The following is a 16,948-nucleotide window of genomic DNA, read 5'->3' on the forward strand; positions in this document are numbered from 1 at the left end:
TGTGCTAGATTATTATTATTTAGTTTTATTTTATTTTTTTACACCAATCAGTGTGCAAACATGGTCATTAAAACGCTAAATGAATAGACGTTCATAAACCAGTCAGTGCAACTCATCATTTTGGTCTCCAATTCTCAAACTCAAATTCTCACCCACGGAGGATTAAATGAGAATCTTTCTTGTTTAACACTGGAATGGGGTGGTGCACTGTTCACTACCCGAAGATACTGCCACATCGGGTCAATGCATAGGGCGACAGAAGCAAGCTTCCAAATCAGCTCCCTTTCTCAAAAATCCATTTAATTTATGGTCCCCAGATAGGGAACGTATGTATCAGTATGTGCTCACAAGTCACCCAAGTGCAAGTATTCACACAAAAAAAAACGTGCCTCAGGATGCGATCTGTCGCAAGATCCTTTCTTTTTTTACACTTGATCTAAGCCAAAAGGCCTAGAGGGGATAACCGGGAAAGGGGTGGACCCAACCATGTCCCCTTCATGAGCACTCACATTACTCATAGGAATGGAAGGAAGGCTGGCAGCCAACCAGCCTCCCATACACTTTCTGGGTGGGTGGCAGTCAGCCACCCATACATACATACAGCACAGGCTAAACCCACATCATCACTTAAAAAAAGGACAGGCGACCATTGCACTCTGATGGAGCATTTAGCAATGCAATCCATAGCCTGGCTTTTGCCTGAACCCCCATCACTCCTCCTCTTGCATATAAGACAATATTTCAGATCTGCATATGAAAACAACACGCCTACCTTTGTTGCACATAGCTGCCTGCCTGTCTCTAGTTACCCCACTGGCTGTAGCTGCGTCCCTTCCGACATGGAATAACACCAACTGTAACGATAAACTGAAAATTAACAGTATAAACCTGCATCATTTTGGACTCTGGTATTTGCTGAATCCGGGTGACCTGACAATCGATGGTGGTGCTGCTGGTGATTCTGGCCTTCTTGGAATCTGTTGGGCCTATGTGTTAGCTCACACATCACTTGGGTATCCATGGTAACTACCACAACATGGTCATCTGCAGTTTACATCTAGCCCGTGGCATTGAATGGCATTTTAAAAGTGCTAAGGGTCCTGGTGCAATAATCCTCCCATGAGGATCAGCCTCAACGGCTTTGTAGATTGCACTCATGTCAGCAACTCCATATACATTTTTTTTTCTTCATGCTTCTTTCTTCATCCTTTTTTCTTTCTGTCATTCAGACTTTCATTCATTCGATCTCTCTCACTCACTTGCTTTAACTCATTTGTTCTCACTCACTCACTCACTCACTCACTCAATCACTCACTCACTCATTCACTCTTACTCACTCTCACTCTCTCACTCACTCACTCGCTCACTAAGTCAGTCTCTCTCTCTCTCTCTCTTTTTCTTTTTATATATATTTTTTTCCGTCTTCTTCTTCTTCTTCTTCAGACCCTGTCATAGCACTAATGCCTTTCCAATATCACCAGCAGATGGAGACACTCCATTGCAACATTGGTTGTGAGCAGCAGTTTCTAAAAACAAATGCCTCATGGCGGATTTCCCATCTATCAATGGATGGTAAATTTTGTTTTTATCATTCACTGACCACAGAAACCAATGCATGGTCAAGCAACAGCAATGACACACCCTTGTGTATAGGCATGAGACCCTCATGTCATTTAACAGGATTCAGCACCACCCACAAGACAGCTACCTGTCATGTCATGTCAAACCTGCACAGGTGTGCTAGATTATTATTATTTAGTTTTATTTTATTTTTTTACACCAATCAGTGTGCAAACATGGTCATTAAAACGCTAAATGAATAGACGTTCATAAACCAGTCAGTGCAACTCATCATTTTGGTCTCCAATTCTCAAACTCAAATTCTCACCCACGGAGGATTAAATGAGAATCTTTCTTGTTTAACACTGGAATGGGGTGGTGCACTGTTCACTACCCGAAGATACTGCCACATCGGGTCAATGCATAGGGCGACAGAAGCAAGCTTCCAAATCAGCTCCCTTTCTCAAAAATCCATTTAATTTATGGTCCCCAGATAGGGAACGTATGTATCAGTATGTGCTCACAAGTCACCCAAGTGCAAGTATTCACACAAAAAAAAAACGTGCCTCAGGATGCGATCTGTCGCAAGATCCTTTCTTTTTTTACACTTGATCTAAGCCAAAAGGCCTAGAGGGGATAACCGGGAAAGGGGTGGACCCAACCATGTCCCCTTCATGAGCACTCACATTACTCATAGGAATGGAAGGAAGGCTGGCAGCCAACCAGCCTCCCATACACTTTCTGGGTGGGTGGCAGTCAGCCACCCATACATACATACAGCACAGGCTAAACCCACATCATCACTTAAAAAAAGGACAGGCGACCATTGCACTCTGATGGAGCATTTAGCAATGCAATCCATAGCCTGGCTTTTGCCTGAACCCCCATCACTCCTCCTCTTGCATATAAGACAATATTTCAGATCTGCATATGAAAACAACACGCCTACCTTTGTTGCACATAGCTGCCTGCCTGTCTCTAGTTACCCCACTGGCTGTAGCTGCGTCCCTTCCGACATGGAATAACACCAACTGTAACGATAAACTGAAAATTAACAGTATAAACCTGCATCATTTTGGACTCTGGTATTTGCTGAATCCGGGTGACCTGACAATCGATGGTGGTGCCGCTGGTGATTCTGGCCTTCTTGGAATCTGTTGGGCCTATGTGTTAGCTCACACATCACTTGGGTATCCATGGTAACTACCACAACATGGTCATCTGCAGTTTACATCTAGCCCGTGGCATTGAATGGCATTTTAAAAGTGCTAAGGGTCCTGGTGCAATAATCCTCCCATGAGGATCAGCCTCAACGGCTTTGTAGATTGCACTCATGTCAGCAACTCCATATACATTTTTTTTTCTTCATGCTTCTTTCTTCATCCTTTTTTCTTTCTGTCATTCAGACTTTCATTCATTCGATCTCTCTCACTCACTTGCTTTAACTCATTTGTTCTCACTCACTCACTCACTCAATCACTCACTCACTCATTCACTCTCACTCACTCTCACTCTCTCACTCACTCGCTCACTAAGTCAGTCTCTCTCTCTCTCTCTCTTTTTCTTTTTATATATATTTTTTTCCGTCTTCTTCTTCTTCTTCTTCTTCTTCTTCAGACCCTGTCATAGCACTAATGCCTTTCCAATACCACCAGCAGATGGAGACACTCCATTGCAACATTGGTTGTGAGCAGCAGTTTCTAAAAACAAATGCCTCATGGCGGATTTCCCATCCATCAATGGATGGTAAATTTTGTTTTTATCATTCACTGACCACAGAAACCAATGCATGGTCAAGCAACAGCAATGACACACCCTTGTGTATAGGCATGAGACCCTCATGTCATTTAACAGGATTCAGCACCACCCACAAGACAGCTACCTGTCATGTCATGTCAAACCTGCACAGGTGTGCTAGCTTATTATTATTTAGTTTTATTTTATTTTTTTACACCAATCAGTGTGCAAACATGGTCATTAAAACGCTAAATGAATAGATGTTCATAAACCAGTCAGTGCAACTCATCATTTTGGTCTCCAATTCTCAAACTCAAATTCTCACCCACGGAGGATTAAATGAGAATCTTTCTTGTTTAACACTGGAATGGGGTGGTGCACTGTTCACTACCCGAAGATACTGCCACATCGGGTCAATGCATAGGGCGACAGAAGCAAGCTTCCAAATCAGCTCCCTTTCTCAAAAATCCATTTAATTTATGGTCCCCAGATAGGGAACGTATGTATCAGTATGTGCTCACAAGTCACCCAAGTGCAAGTATTCACACAAAAAAAAACGTGCCTCAGGATGCGATCTGTCGCAAGATCCTTTCTTTTTTTACACTTGATCTAAGCCAAAAGGCCTAGAGGGGATAACCGGGAAAGGGGTGGACCCAACCATGTCCCCTTCATGAGCACTCACATTACTCATAGGAATGGAAGGAAGGCTGGCAGCCAACCAGCCTCCCATACACTTTCTGGGTGGGTGGCAGTCAGCCACCCATACATACATACAGCACAGGCTAAACCCACATCATCACTTAAAAAAAGGACAGGCGACCATTGCACTCTGATGGAGCATTTAGCAATGCAATCCATAGCCTGGCTTTTGCCTGAACCCCCATCACTCCTCCTCTTGCATATAAGACAATATTTCAGATCTGCATATGAAAACAACACGCCTACCTTTGTTGCACATAGCTGCCTGCCTGTCTCTAGTTACCCCACTGGCTGTAGCTGCGTCCCTTCCGACATGGAATAACACCAACAGTAACGATAAACTGAAAATTAACAGTATAAACCTGCATCATTTTGGACTCTGGTATTTGCTGAATCCGGGTGACCTGACAATCGATGGTGGTGCCGCTGGTGATTCTGGCCTTCTTGGAATCTGTTGGGCCTATGTGTTAGCTCACACATCACTTGGGTATCCATGGTAACTACCACAACATGGTCATCTGCAGTTTACATCTAGCCCGTGGCATTGAATGGCATTTTAAAAGTGCTAAGGGTCCTGGTGCAATAATCCTCCCATGAGGATCAGCCTCAACGGCTTTGTAGATTGCACTCATGTCAGCAACTCCATATACATTTTTTTTTCTTCATGCTTCTTTCTTCATCCTTTTTTCTTTCTGTCATTCAGACTTTCATTCATTCGATCTCTCTCACTCACTTGCTTTAACTCATTTGTTCTCACTCACTCACTCAATCACTCACTCACTCATTCACTCTCACTCACTCTCACTCTGTCAGTCTCTCTCTCTCTCTCTCTTTTTCTTTTTATATATATTTTTTTCCGTCTTCTTCTTCTTCTTCTTCTTCTTCTTCTTCAGACCCTGTCATAGCACTAATGCCTTTCCAATACCACCAGCAGATGGAGACACTCCATTGCAACATTGGTTGTGAGCAGCAGTTTCTAAAAACAAATGCCTCATGGCGGATTTCCCATCCATCAATGGATGGTAAATTTTGTTTTTATCATTCACTGACCACAGAAACCAATGCATGGTCAAGCAACAGCAATGACACACCCTTGTGTATAGGCATGAGACCCTCATGTCATTTAACAGGATTCAGCACCACCCACAAGACAGCTACCTGTCATGTCATGTCAAACCTGCACAGGTGTGCTAGATTATTATTATTTAGTTTTATTTTATTTTTTTACACCAATCAGTGTGCAAACATGGTCATTAAAACGCTAAATGAATAGACGTTCATAAACCAGTCAGTGCAACTCATCATTTTGGTCTCCAATTCTCAAACTCAAATTCTCACCCACGGAGGATTAAATGAGAATCTTTCTTGTTTAACACTGGAATGGGGTGGTGCACTGTTCACTACCCGAAGATACTGCCACATCGGGTCAATGCATAGGGCGACAGAAGCAAGCTTCCAAATCAGCTCCCTTTCTCAAAAATCCATTTAATTTATGGTCCCCAGATAGGGAACGTATGTATCAGTATGTGCTCACAAGTCACCCAAGTGCAAGTATTCACACAAAAAAAAACGTGCCTCAGGATGCGATCTGTCGCAAGATCCTTTCTTTTTTTACACTTGATCTAAGCCAAAAGGCCTAGAGGGGATAACCGGGAAAGGGGTGGACCCAACCATGTCCCCTTCATGAGCACTCACATTACTCATAGGAATGGAAGGAAGGCTGGCAGCCAACCAGCCTCCCATACACTTTCTGGGTGGGTGGCAGTCAGCCACCCATACATACATACAGCACAGGCTAAACCCACATCATCACTTAAAAAAAGGACAGGCGACCATTGCACTCTGATGGAGCATTTAGCAATGCAATCCATAGCCTGGCTTTTGCCTGAACCCCCATCACTCCTCCTCTTGCATATAAGACAATATTTCAGATCTGCATATGAAAACAACACGCCTACCTTTGTTGCACATAGCTGCCTGCCTGTCTCTAGTTACCCCACTGGCTGTAGCTGCGTCCCTTCCGACATGGAATAACACCAACTGTAACGATAAACTGAAAATTAACAGTATAAACCTGCATCATTTTGGACTCTGGTATTTGCTGAATCCGGGTGACCTGACAATCGATGGTGGTGCCGCTGGTGATTCTGGCCTTCTTGGAATCTGTTGGGCCTATGTGTTAGCTCACACATCACTTGGGTATCCATGGTAACTACCACAACATGGTCATCTGCAGTTTACATCTAGCCCGTGGCATTGAATGGCATTTTAAAAGTGCTAAGGGTCCTGGTGCAATAATCCTCCCATGAGGATCAGCCTCAACGGCTTTGTAGATTGCACTCATGTCAGCAACTCCATATACATTTTTTTTTCTTCATGCTTCTTTCTTCATCCTTTTTTCTTTCTGTCATTCAGACTTTCATTCATTCGATCTCTCTCACTCACTTGCTTTAACTCATTTGTTCTCACTCACTCACTCACTCACTCAATCACTCACTCACTCATTCACTCTCACTCACTCTCACTCTCTCACTCACTCGCTCACTAAGTCAGTCTCTCTCTCTCTCTCTCTTTTTCTTTTTATATATATTTTTTTCCGTCTTCTTCTTCTTCTTCTTCTTCTTCTTCTTCAGACCCTGTCATAGCACTAATGCCTTTCCAATACCACCAGCAGATGGAGACACTCCATTGCAACATTGGTTGTGAGCAGCAGTTTCTAAAAACAAATGCCTCATGGCGGATTTCCCATCCATCAATGGATGGTAAATTTTGTTTTTATCATTCACTGACCACAGAAACCAATGCATGGTCAAGCAACAGCAATGACACACCCTTGTGTATAGGCATGAGACCCTCATGTCATTTAACAGGATTCAGCACCACCCACAAGACAGCTACCTGTCATGTCATGTCAAACCTGCACAGGTGTGCTAGATTATTATTATTTAGTTTTATTTTATTTTTTTACACCAATCAGTGTGCAAACATGGTCATTAAAACGCTAAATGAATAGACGTTCATAAACCAGTCAGTGCAACTCATCATTTTGGTCTCCAATTCTCAAACTCAAATTCTCACCCACGGAGGATTAAATGAGAATCTTTCTTGTTTAACACTGGAATGGGGTGGTGCACTGTTCACTACCCGAAGATACTGCCACATCGGGTCAATGCATAGGGCGACAGAAGCAAGCTTCCAAATCAGCTCCCTTTCTCAAAAATCCATTTAATTTATGGTCCCCAGATAGGGAACGTATGTATCAGTATGTGCTCACAAGTCACCCAAGTGCAAGTATTCACACAAAAAAAAACGTGCCTCAGGATGCGATCTGTCGCAAGATCCTTTCTTTTTTTACACTTGATCTAAGCCAAAAGGCCTAGAGGGGATAACCGGGAAAGGGGTGGACCCAACCATGTCCCCTTCATGAGCACTCACATTACTCATAGGAATGGAAGGAAGGCTGGCAGCCAACCAGCCTCCCATACACTTTCTGGGTGGGTGGCAGTCAGCCACCCATACATACATACAGCACAGGCTAAACCCACATCATCACTTAAAAAAAGGACAGGCGACCATTGCACTCTGATGGAGCATTTAGCAATGCAATCCATAGCCTGGCTTTTGCATGAACCCCCATCACTCCTCCTCTTGCATATAAGACAATATTTCAGATCTGCATATGAAAACAACACGCCTACCTTTGTTGCACATAGCTGCCTGCCTGTCTCTAGTTACCCCACTGGCTGTAGCTGCATCCCTTCCGACATGGAATAACACCAACTGTAACGATAAACTGAAAATTAACAGTATAAACCTGCATCATTTTGGACTCTGGTATTTGCTGAATCCGGGTGACCTGACAATCGATGGTGGTGCCGCTGGTGATTCTGGCCTTCTTGGAATCTGTTGGGCCTATGTGTTAGCTCACACATCACTTGGGTATCCATGGTAACTACCACAACATGGTCATCTGCAGTTTACATCTAGCCCGTGGCATTGAATGGCATTTTAAAAGTGCTAAGGGTCCTGGTGCAATAATCCTCCCATGAGGATCAGCCTCAACGGCTTTGTAGATTGCACTCATGTCAGCAACTCCATATACATTTTTTTTTCTTCATGCTTCTTTCTTCATCCTTTTTTCTTTCTGTCATTCAGACTTTCATTCATTCGATCTCTCTCACTCACTTGCTTTAACTCATTTGTTCTCACTCACTCACTCACTCAATCACTCACTCACTCATTCACTCTCACTCACTCTCACTCTCTCACTCACTCGCTCACTAAGTCAGTCTCTCTCTCTCTCTCTCTTTTTCTTTTTATATATATTTTTTTCCTTCTTCTTCTTCTTCTTCTTCTTCTTCAGACCCTGTCATAGCACTAATGCCTTTCCAATACCACCAGCAGATGGAGACACTCCATTGCAACATTGGTTGTGAGCAGCAGTTTCTAAAAACAAATGCCTCATGGCGGATTTCCCATCCATCAATGGATGGTAAATTTTGTTTTTATCATTCACTGACCACAGAAACCAATGCATGGTCAAGCAACAGCAATGACACACCCTTGTGTATAGGCATGAGACCCTCATGTCATTTAACAGGATTCAGCACCACCCACAAGACAGCTACCTGTCATGTCATGTCAAACCTGCACAGGTGTGCTAGATTATTATTATTTAGTTTTATTTTATTTTTTTACACCAATCAGTGTGCAAACATGGTCATTAAAACGCTAAATGAATAGACGTTCATAAACCAGTCAGTGCAACTCATCATTTTGGTCTCTAATTCTCAAACTCAAATTCTCACCCACGGAGGATTAAATGAGAATCTTTCTTGTTTAACACTGGAATGGGGTGGTGCACTGTTCACTACCCGAAGATACTGCCACATCGGGTCAATGCATAGGGCGACAGAAGCAAGCTTCCAAATCAGCTCCCTTTCTCAAAAATCCATTTAATTTATGGTCCCCAGATAGGGAACGTATGTATCAGTATGTGCTCACAAGTCACCCAAGTGCAAGTATTCACACAAAAAAAAACGTGCCTCAGGATGCGATCTGTCGCAAGATCCTTTCTTTTTTTACACTTGATCTAAGCCAAAAGGCCTAGAGGGGATAACCGGGAAAGGGGTGGACCCAACCATGTCCCCTTCATGAGCACTCACATTACTCATAGGAATGGAAGGAAGGCTGGCAGCCAACCAGCCTCCCATACACTTTCTGGGTGGGTGGCAGTCAGCCACCCATACATACATACAGCACAGGCTAAACCCACATCATCACTTAAAAAAAGGACAGGTGACCATTGCACTCTGATGGAGCATTTAGCAATGCAATCCATAGCCTGGCTTTTGCCTGAACCCCCATCACTCCTCCTCTTGCATATAAGACAATATTTCAGATCTGCATATGAAAACAACACGCCTACCTTTGTTGCACATAGCTGCCTGCCTGTCTCTAGTTACCCCACTGGCTGTAGCTGCGTCCCTTCCGACATGGAATAACACCAACTGTAACGATAAACTGAAAATTAACAGTATAAACCTGCATCATTTTGGACTCTGGTATTTGCTGAATCCGGGTGACCTGACAATCGATGGTGGTGCCGCTGGTGATTCTGGCCTTCTTGGAATCTGTTGGGCCTATGTGTTAGCTCACACATCACTTGGGTATCCATGGTAACTACCACAACATGGTCATCTGCAGTTTACATCTAGCCCGTGGCATTGAATGGCATTTTAAAAGTGCTAAGGGTCCTGGTGCAATAATCCTCCCATGAGGATCAGCCTCAACGGCTTTGTAGATTGCACTCATGTCAGCAACTCCATATACATTTTTTTTTCTTCATGCTTCTTTCTTCATCCTTTTTTCTTTCTGTCATTCAGACTTTCATTCATTCGATCTCTCTCACTCACTTGCTTTAACTCATTTGTTCTCACTCACTCACTCACTCAATCACTCACTCACTCATTCACTCTCACTCACTCTCACTCTCTCACTCACTCGCTCACTAAGTCAGTCTCTCTCTCTCTCTCTTTTTCTTTTTATATATATTTTTTTCCTTCTTCTTCTTCTTCTTCTTCTTCTTCAGACCCTGTCATAGCACTAATGCCTTTCCAATACCACCAGCAGATGGAGACACTCCATTGCAACATTGGTTGTGAGCAGCAGTTTCTAAAAACAAATGCCTCATGGCGGATTTCCCATCCATCAATGGATGGTAAATTTTGTTTTTATCATTCACTGACCACAGAAACCAATGCATGGTCAAGCAACAGCAATGACACACCCTTGTGTATAGGCATGAGACCCTCATGTCATTTAACAGGATTCAGCACCACCCACAAGACAGCTACCTGTCATGTCATGTCAAACCTGCACAGGTGTGCTAGATTATTATTATTTAGTTTTATTTTATTTTTTTACACCAATCAGTGTGCAAACATGGTCATTAAAACGCTAAATGAATAGACGTTCATAAACCAGTCAGTGCAACTCATCATTTTGGTCTCCAATTCTCAAACTCAAATTCTCACCCACGGAGGATTAAATGAGAATCTTTCTTGTTTAACACTGGAATGGGGTGGTGCACTGTTCACTACCCGAAGATACTGCCACATCGGGTCAATGCATAGGGCGACAGAAGCAAGCTTCCAAATCAGCTCCCTTTCTCAAAAATCCATTTAATTTATGGTCCCCAGATAGGGAACGTATGTATCAGTATGTGCTCACAAGTCACCCAAGTGCAAGTATTCACACAAAAAAAAACGTGCCTCAGGATGCGATCTGTCGCAAGATCCTTTCTTTTTTTACACTTGATCTAAGCCAAAAGGCCTAGAGGGGATAACCGGGAAAGGGGTGGACCCAACCATGTCCCCTTCATGAGCACTCACATTACTCATAGGAATGGAAGGAAGGCTGGCAGCCAACCAGCCTCCCATACACTTTCTGGGTGGGTGGCAGTCAGCCACCCATACATACATACAGCACAGGCTAAACCCACATCATCACTTAAAAAAAGGACAGGCGACCATTGCACTCTGATGGAGCATTTAGCAATGCAATCCATAGCCTGGCTTTTGCCTGAACCCCCATCACTCCTCCTCTTGCATATAAGACAATATTTCAGATCTGCATATGAAAACAACACGCCTACCTTTGTTGCACATAGCTGCCTGCCTGTCTCTAGTTACCCCACTGGCTGTAGCTGCGTCCCTTCCGACATGGAATAACACCAACTGTAACGATAAACTGAAAATTAACAGTATAAACCTGCATCATTTTGGACTCTGGTATTTGCTGAATCCGGGTGACCTGACAATCGATGGTGGTGCCGCTGGTGATTCTGGCCTTCTTGGAATCTGTTGGGCCTATGTGTTAGCTCACACATCACTTGGGTATCCATGGTAACTACCACAACATGGTCATCTGCAGTTTACATCTAGCCCGTGGCATTGAATGGCATTTTAAAAGTGCTAAGGGTCCTGGTGCAATAATCCTCCCATGAGGATCAGCCTCAACGGCTTTGTAGATTGCACTCATGTCAGCAACTCCATATACATTTTTTTTTCTTCATGCTTCTTTCTTCATCCTTTTTTCTTTCTGTCATTCAGACTTTCATTCATTCGATCTCTCTCACTCACTTGCTTTAACTCATTTGTTCTCACTCACTCACTCACTCACTCAATCACTCACTCACTCATTCACTCTCACTCACTCTCACTCTCTCACTCACTCGCTCACTAAGTCAGTCTCTCTCTCTCTCTTTTTCTTTTTATATATATTTTTTTCCGTCTTCTTCTTCTTCAGACCCTGTCATAGCACTAATGCCTTTCCAATACCACCAGCAGATGGAGACACTCCATTGCAACATTGGTTGTGAGCAGCAGTTTCTAAAAACAAATGCCTCATGGCGGATTTCCCATCCATCAATGGATGGTAAATTTTGTTTTTATCATTCACTGACCACAGAAACCAATGCATGGTCAAGCAACAGCAATGACACACCCTTGTGTATAGGCATGAGACCCTCATGTCATTTAACAGGATTCAGCACCACCCACAAGACAGCTACCTGTCATGTCATGTCAAACCTGCACAGGTGTGCTAAATTATTATTATTTAGTTTTATTTTATTTTTTTACACCAATCAGTGTGCAAACATGGTCATTAAAACGCTAAATGAATAGACGTTCATAAACCAGTCAGTGCAACTCATCATTTTGGTCTCCAATTCTCAAACTCAAATTCTCACCCACGGAGGATTAAATGAGAATCTTTCTTGTTTAACACTGGAATGGGGTGGTGCACTGTTCACTACCCGAAGATACTGCCACATCGGGTCAATGCATAGGGCGACAGAAGCAAGCTTCCAAATCAGCTCCCTTTCTCAAAAATCAATTTAATTTATGGTCCCCAGATAGGGAACGTATGTATCAGTATGTGCTCACAAGTCACCCAAGTGCAAGTATTCACACAAAAAAAAACGTGCCTCAGGATGCGATCTGTCGCAAGATCCTTTCTTTTTTTACACTTGATCTAAGCCAAAAGGCCTAGAGGGGATAACCGGGAAAGGGGTGGACCCAACCATGTCCCCTTCATGAGCACTCACATTACTCATAGGAATGGAAGGAAGGCTGGCAGCCAACCAGCCTCCCATACACTTTCTGGGTGGGTGGCAGTCAGCCACCCATACATACATACAGCACAGGCTAAACCCACATCATCACTTAAAAAAAGGACAGGCGACCATTGCACTCTGATGGAGCATTTAGCAATGCAATCCATAGCCTGGCTTTTGCCTGAACCCCCATCACTCCTCCTCTTGCATATAAGACAATATTTCAGATCTGCATATGAAAACAACACGCCTACCTTTGTTGCACATAGCTGCCTGCCTGTCTCTAGTTACCCCACTGGCTGTAGCTGCGTCCCTTCCGACATGGAATAACACCAACTGTAACGATAAACTGAAAATTAACAGTATAAACCTGCATCATTTTGGACTCTGGTATTTGCTGAATCCGGGTGACCTGACAATCGATGGTGGTGCCGCTGGTGATTCTGGCCTTCTTGGAATCTGTTGGGCCTATGTGTTAGCTCACACATCACTTGGGTATCCATGGTAACTACCACAACATGGTCATCTGCAGTTTACATCTAGCCCGTGGCATTGAATGGCATTTTAAAAGTGCTAAGGGTCCTGGTGCAATAATCCTCCCATGAGGATCAGCCTCAACGGCTTTGTAGATTGCACTCATGTCAGCAACTCCATATACATTTTTTTTTCTTCATGCTTCTTTCTTCATCCTTTTTTCTTTCTGTCATTCAGACTTTCATTCATTCGATCTCTCTCACTCACTTGCTTTAACTCATTTGTTCTCACTCACTCACTCACTCACTCAATCACTCACTCACTCATTCACTCTCACTCACTCTCACTCTCTCACTCACTCGCTCACTAAGTCAGTCTCTCTCTCTCTCTCTCTTTTTCTTTTTATATATATTTTTTTCCGTCTTCTTCTTCTTCTTCTTCTTCTTCAGACCCTGTCATAGCACTAATGCCTTTCCAATACCACCAGCAGATGGAGACACTCCATTGCAACATTGGTTGTGAGCAGCAGTTTCTAAAAACAAATGCCTCATGGCGGATTTCCCATCCATCAATGGATGGTAAATTTTGTTTTTATCATTCACTGACCACAGAAACCAATGCATGGTCAAGCAACAGCAATGACACACCCTTGTGTATAGGCATGAGACCCTCATGTCATTTAACAGGATTCAGCACCACCCACAAGACAGCTACCTGTCATGTCATGTCAAACCTGCACAGGTGTGCTAGATTATTATTATTTAGTTTTATTTTATTTTTTTACACCAATCAGTGTGCAAACATGGTCATTAAAACGCTAAATGAATAGACGTTCATAAACCAGTCAGTGCAACTCATCATTTTGGTCTCCAATTCTCAAACTCAAATTCTCACCCACGGAGGATTAAATGAGAATCTTTCTTGTTTAACACTGGAATGGGGTGGTGCACTGTTCACTACCCGAAGATACTGCCACATCGGGTCAATGCATAGGGCGACAGAAGCAAGCTTCCAAATCAGCTCCCTTTCTCAAAAATCCATTTAATTTATGGTCCCCAGATAGGGAACGTATGTATCAGTATGTGCTCACAAGTCACCCAAGTGCAAGTATTCACACAAAAAAAAACGTGCCTCAGGATGCGATCTGTCGCAAGATCCTTTCTTTTTTTACACTTGATCTAAGCCAAAAGGCCTAGAGAGGATAACCGGGAAAGGGGTGGACCCAACCATGTCCCCTTCATGAGCACTCACATTACTCATAGGAATGGAAGGAAGGCTGGCAGCCAACCAGCATCCCATACACTTTCTGGGTGGGTGGCAGTCAGCCACCCATACATACATACAGCACTGGCTAAACCCACATCATCACTTAAAAAAAGGACAGGCGACCATTGCACTCTGATGGAGCATTTAGCAATGCAATCCATAGCCTGGCTTTTGCCTGAACCCCCATCACTCCTCCTCTTGCATATAAGACAATATTTCAGATCTGCATATGAAAACAACACGCCTACCTTTGTTGCACATAGCTGCCTGCCTGTCTCTAGTTACCCCACTGGCTGTAGCTGCGTCCCTTCCGACATGGAATAACACCAACTGTAACGATAAACTGAAAATTAACAGTATAAACCTGCATCATTTTGGACTCTGGTATTTGCTGAATCCGGGTGACCTGACAATCGATGGTGGTGCCGCTGGTGATTCTGGCCTTCTTGGAATCTGTTGGGCCTATGTGTTAGCTCACACATCACTTGGGTATCCATGGTAACTACCACAACATGGTCATCTGCAGTTTACATCTAGCCCGTGGCATTGAATGGCATTTTAAAAGTGCTAAGGGTCCTAGTGCAATAATCCTCCCATGAGGATCAGCCTCAACGGCTTTGTAGATTGCACTCATGTCAGCAACTCCATATACATTTTTTTTTCTTCATGCTTCTTTCTTCATCCTTTTTTCTTTCTGTCATTCAGACTTTCATTCATTCGATCTCTCTCACTCACTTGCTTTAACTCATTTGTTCTCACTCACTCACTCACTCACTTACTCAATCACTCACTCATTCACTCTCACTCACTCTCACTCTCTCACTCACTCACTCGCTCCCTAAGTCAGTCTCTCTCTCTCTCTCTCTCTTTTTCTTTTTATATATATTTTTTTCCGTCTTCTTCTTCTTCTTCTTCAGACCCTGTCATAGCACTAATGCCTTTCCAATACCACCAGCAGATGGAGACACTCCATTGCAACATTGGTTGTGAGCAGCAGTTTCTAAAAACAAATGCCTCATGGCGGATTTCCCATCCATCAATGGATGGTAAATTTTGTTTTTATCCTTCACTGACCACAGAAACCAATGCATGGTCAAGCAACAGCAATGACACACCCTTGTGTATAGGCATGAGACCCTCATGTCATTTAACAGGATTCAGCACCACCCACAAGACAGCTACCTGTCATGTCATGTCAAACCTGCACAGGTGTGCTAGATTATTATTATTTAGTTTTATTTTATTTTTTTACACCAATCAGTGTGCAAACATGGTCATTAAAACGCTAAATGAATAGACGTTCATAAACCAGTCAGTGCAACTCATCATTTTGGTCTCCAATTCTCAAACTCAAATTCTCACCCACGGAGGATTAAATGAGAATCTTTCTTGTTTAACACTGGAATGGGGTGGTGCACTGTTCACTACCCGAAGATACTGCCACATCGGGTCAATGCATAGGGCGACAGAAGCAAGCTTCCAAATCAGCTCCCTTTCTCAAAAATCCATTTAATTTATGGTCCCCAGATAGGGAACGTATGTATCAGTATGTGCTCACAAGTCACCCAAGTGCAAGTATTCACACAAAAAAAAACGTGCCTCAGGATGCGATCTGTCGCAAGATCCTTTCTTTTTTTACACTTGATCTAAGCCAAAAGGCCTAGAGGGGATAACCGGGAAAGGGGTGGACCCAACCATGTCCCCTTCATGAGCACTCACATTACTCATAGGAATGGAAGGAAGGCTGGCAGCCAACCAGCCTCCCATACACTTTCTGGGTGGGTGGCAGTCAGCCACCCATACATACATACAGCACAGGCTAAACCCACATCATCACTTAAAAAAAGGACAGGCGACCATTGCACTCTGATGGAGCATTTAGCAATGCAATCCATAGCCTGGCTTTTGCCTGAACCCCCATCACTCCTCCTCTTGCATATAAGACAATATTTCAGATCTGCATATGAAAACAACACGCCTACCTTTGTTGCACATAGCTGCCTGCCTGTCTCTAGTTACCCCACTGGCTGTAGCTGCGTCCCTTCCGACATGGAATAACACCAACTGTAACGATAAACTGAAAATTAACAGTATAAACCTGCATCATTTTGGACTCTGGTATTTGCTGAATCCGGGTGACCTGACAATCGATGGTGGTGCCGCTGGTGATTCTGGCCTTCTTGGAATCTGTTGGGCCTATGTGTTAGCTCACACATCACTTGGGTATCCATGGTAACTACCACAACATGGTCATCTGCAGTTTACATCTAGCCCGTGGCATTGAATGGCATTTTAAAAGTGCTAAGGGTCCTGGTGCAATAATCCTCCCATGAGGATCAGCCTCAACGGCTTTGTAGATTGCACTCATGTCAGCAACTCCATATACATTTTTTTTTCTTCATGCTTCTTTCTTCATCCTTTTTTCTTTCTGTCATTCAGACTTTCATTCATTCGATCTCTCTCACTCACTTGCTTTAACTCATTTGTTCTCACTCACTCACTCACTCACTCACTCACTCAATCACTCACTCACTCATTCACTCTCACTCACTCTCACTCTCTCACTCACTCGCTCACTAAGTCAGTCTCTCT

General features: G+C 43.4%; 10 pseudogenes; all 10 read right to left on the minus strand.

Moving 5' to 3' along the window:
* Window positions 1–197: 197 nt before the first annotated feature.
* Window positions 198–461, minus strand: LOC130286193 (U2 spliceosomal RNA; annotated as a pseudogene).
* Window positions 462–1,933: 1,472 nt separating this feature from the next.
* LOC130287918 (U2 spliceosomal RNA) lies at window positions 1,934–2,198 on the minus strand (annotated as a pseudogene).
* Window positions 2,199–3,667: 1,469 nt separating this feature from the next.
* Window positions 3,668–3,931, minus strand: LOC130286194 (U2 spliceosomal RNA; annotated as a pseudogene).
* Window positions 3,932–5,379: 1,448 nt separating this feature from the next.
* Window positions 5,380–5,643, minus strand: LOC130286195 (U2 spliceosomal RNA; annotated as a pseudogene).
* A 1,476-nt stretch (window positions 5,644–7,119) lies between these two features.
* Window positions 7,120–7,383, minus strand: LOC130286196 (U2 spliceosomal RNA; annotated as a pseudogene).
* A 1,466-nt stretch (window positions 7,384–8,849) lies between these two features.
* LOC130286198 (U2 spliceosomal RNA) lies at window positions 8,850–9,113 on the minus strand (annotated as a pseudogene).
* Window positions 9,114–10,577: 1,464 nt separating this feature from the next.
* LOC130286199 (U2 spliceosomal RNA) lies at window positions 10,578–10,841 on the minus strand (annotated as a pseudogene).
* Window positions 10,842–12,295: 1,454 nt separating this feature from the next.
* LOC130286469 (U2 spliceosomal RNA) lies at window positions 12,296–12,559 on the minus strand (annotated as a pseudogene).
* Window positions 12,560–14,029: 1,470 nt separating this feature from the next.
* Window positions 14,030–14,293, minus strand: LOC130289202 (U2 spliceosomal RNA; annotated as a pseudogene).
* Window positions 14,294–15,763: 1,470 nt separating this feature from the next.
* Window positions 15,764–16,027, minus strand: LOC130286200 (U2 spliceosomal RNA; annotated as a pseudogene).
* Window positions 16,028–16,948: the final 921 nt, after the last annotated feature.

Source organism: Hyla sarda, chromosome 8, assembly GCF_029499605.1.
Source record: "Hyla sarda isolate aHylSar1 chromosome 8, aHylSar1.hap1, whole genome shotgun sequence".
Classification (NCBI taxonomy): domain Eukaryota; kingdom Metazoa; phylum Chordata; class Amphibia; order Anura; family Hylidae; genus Hyla; species Hyla sarda.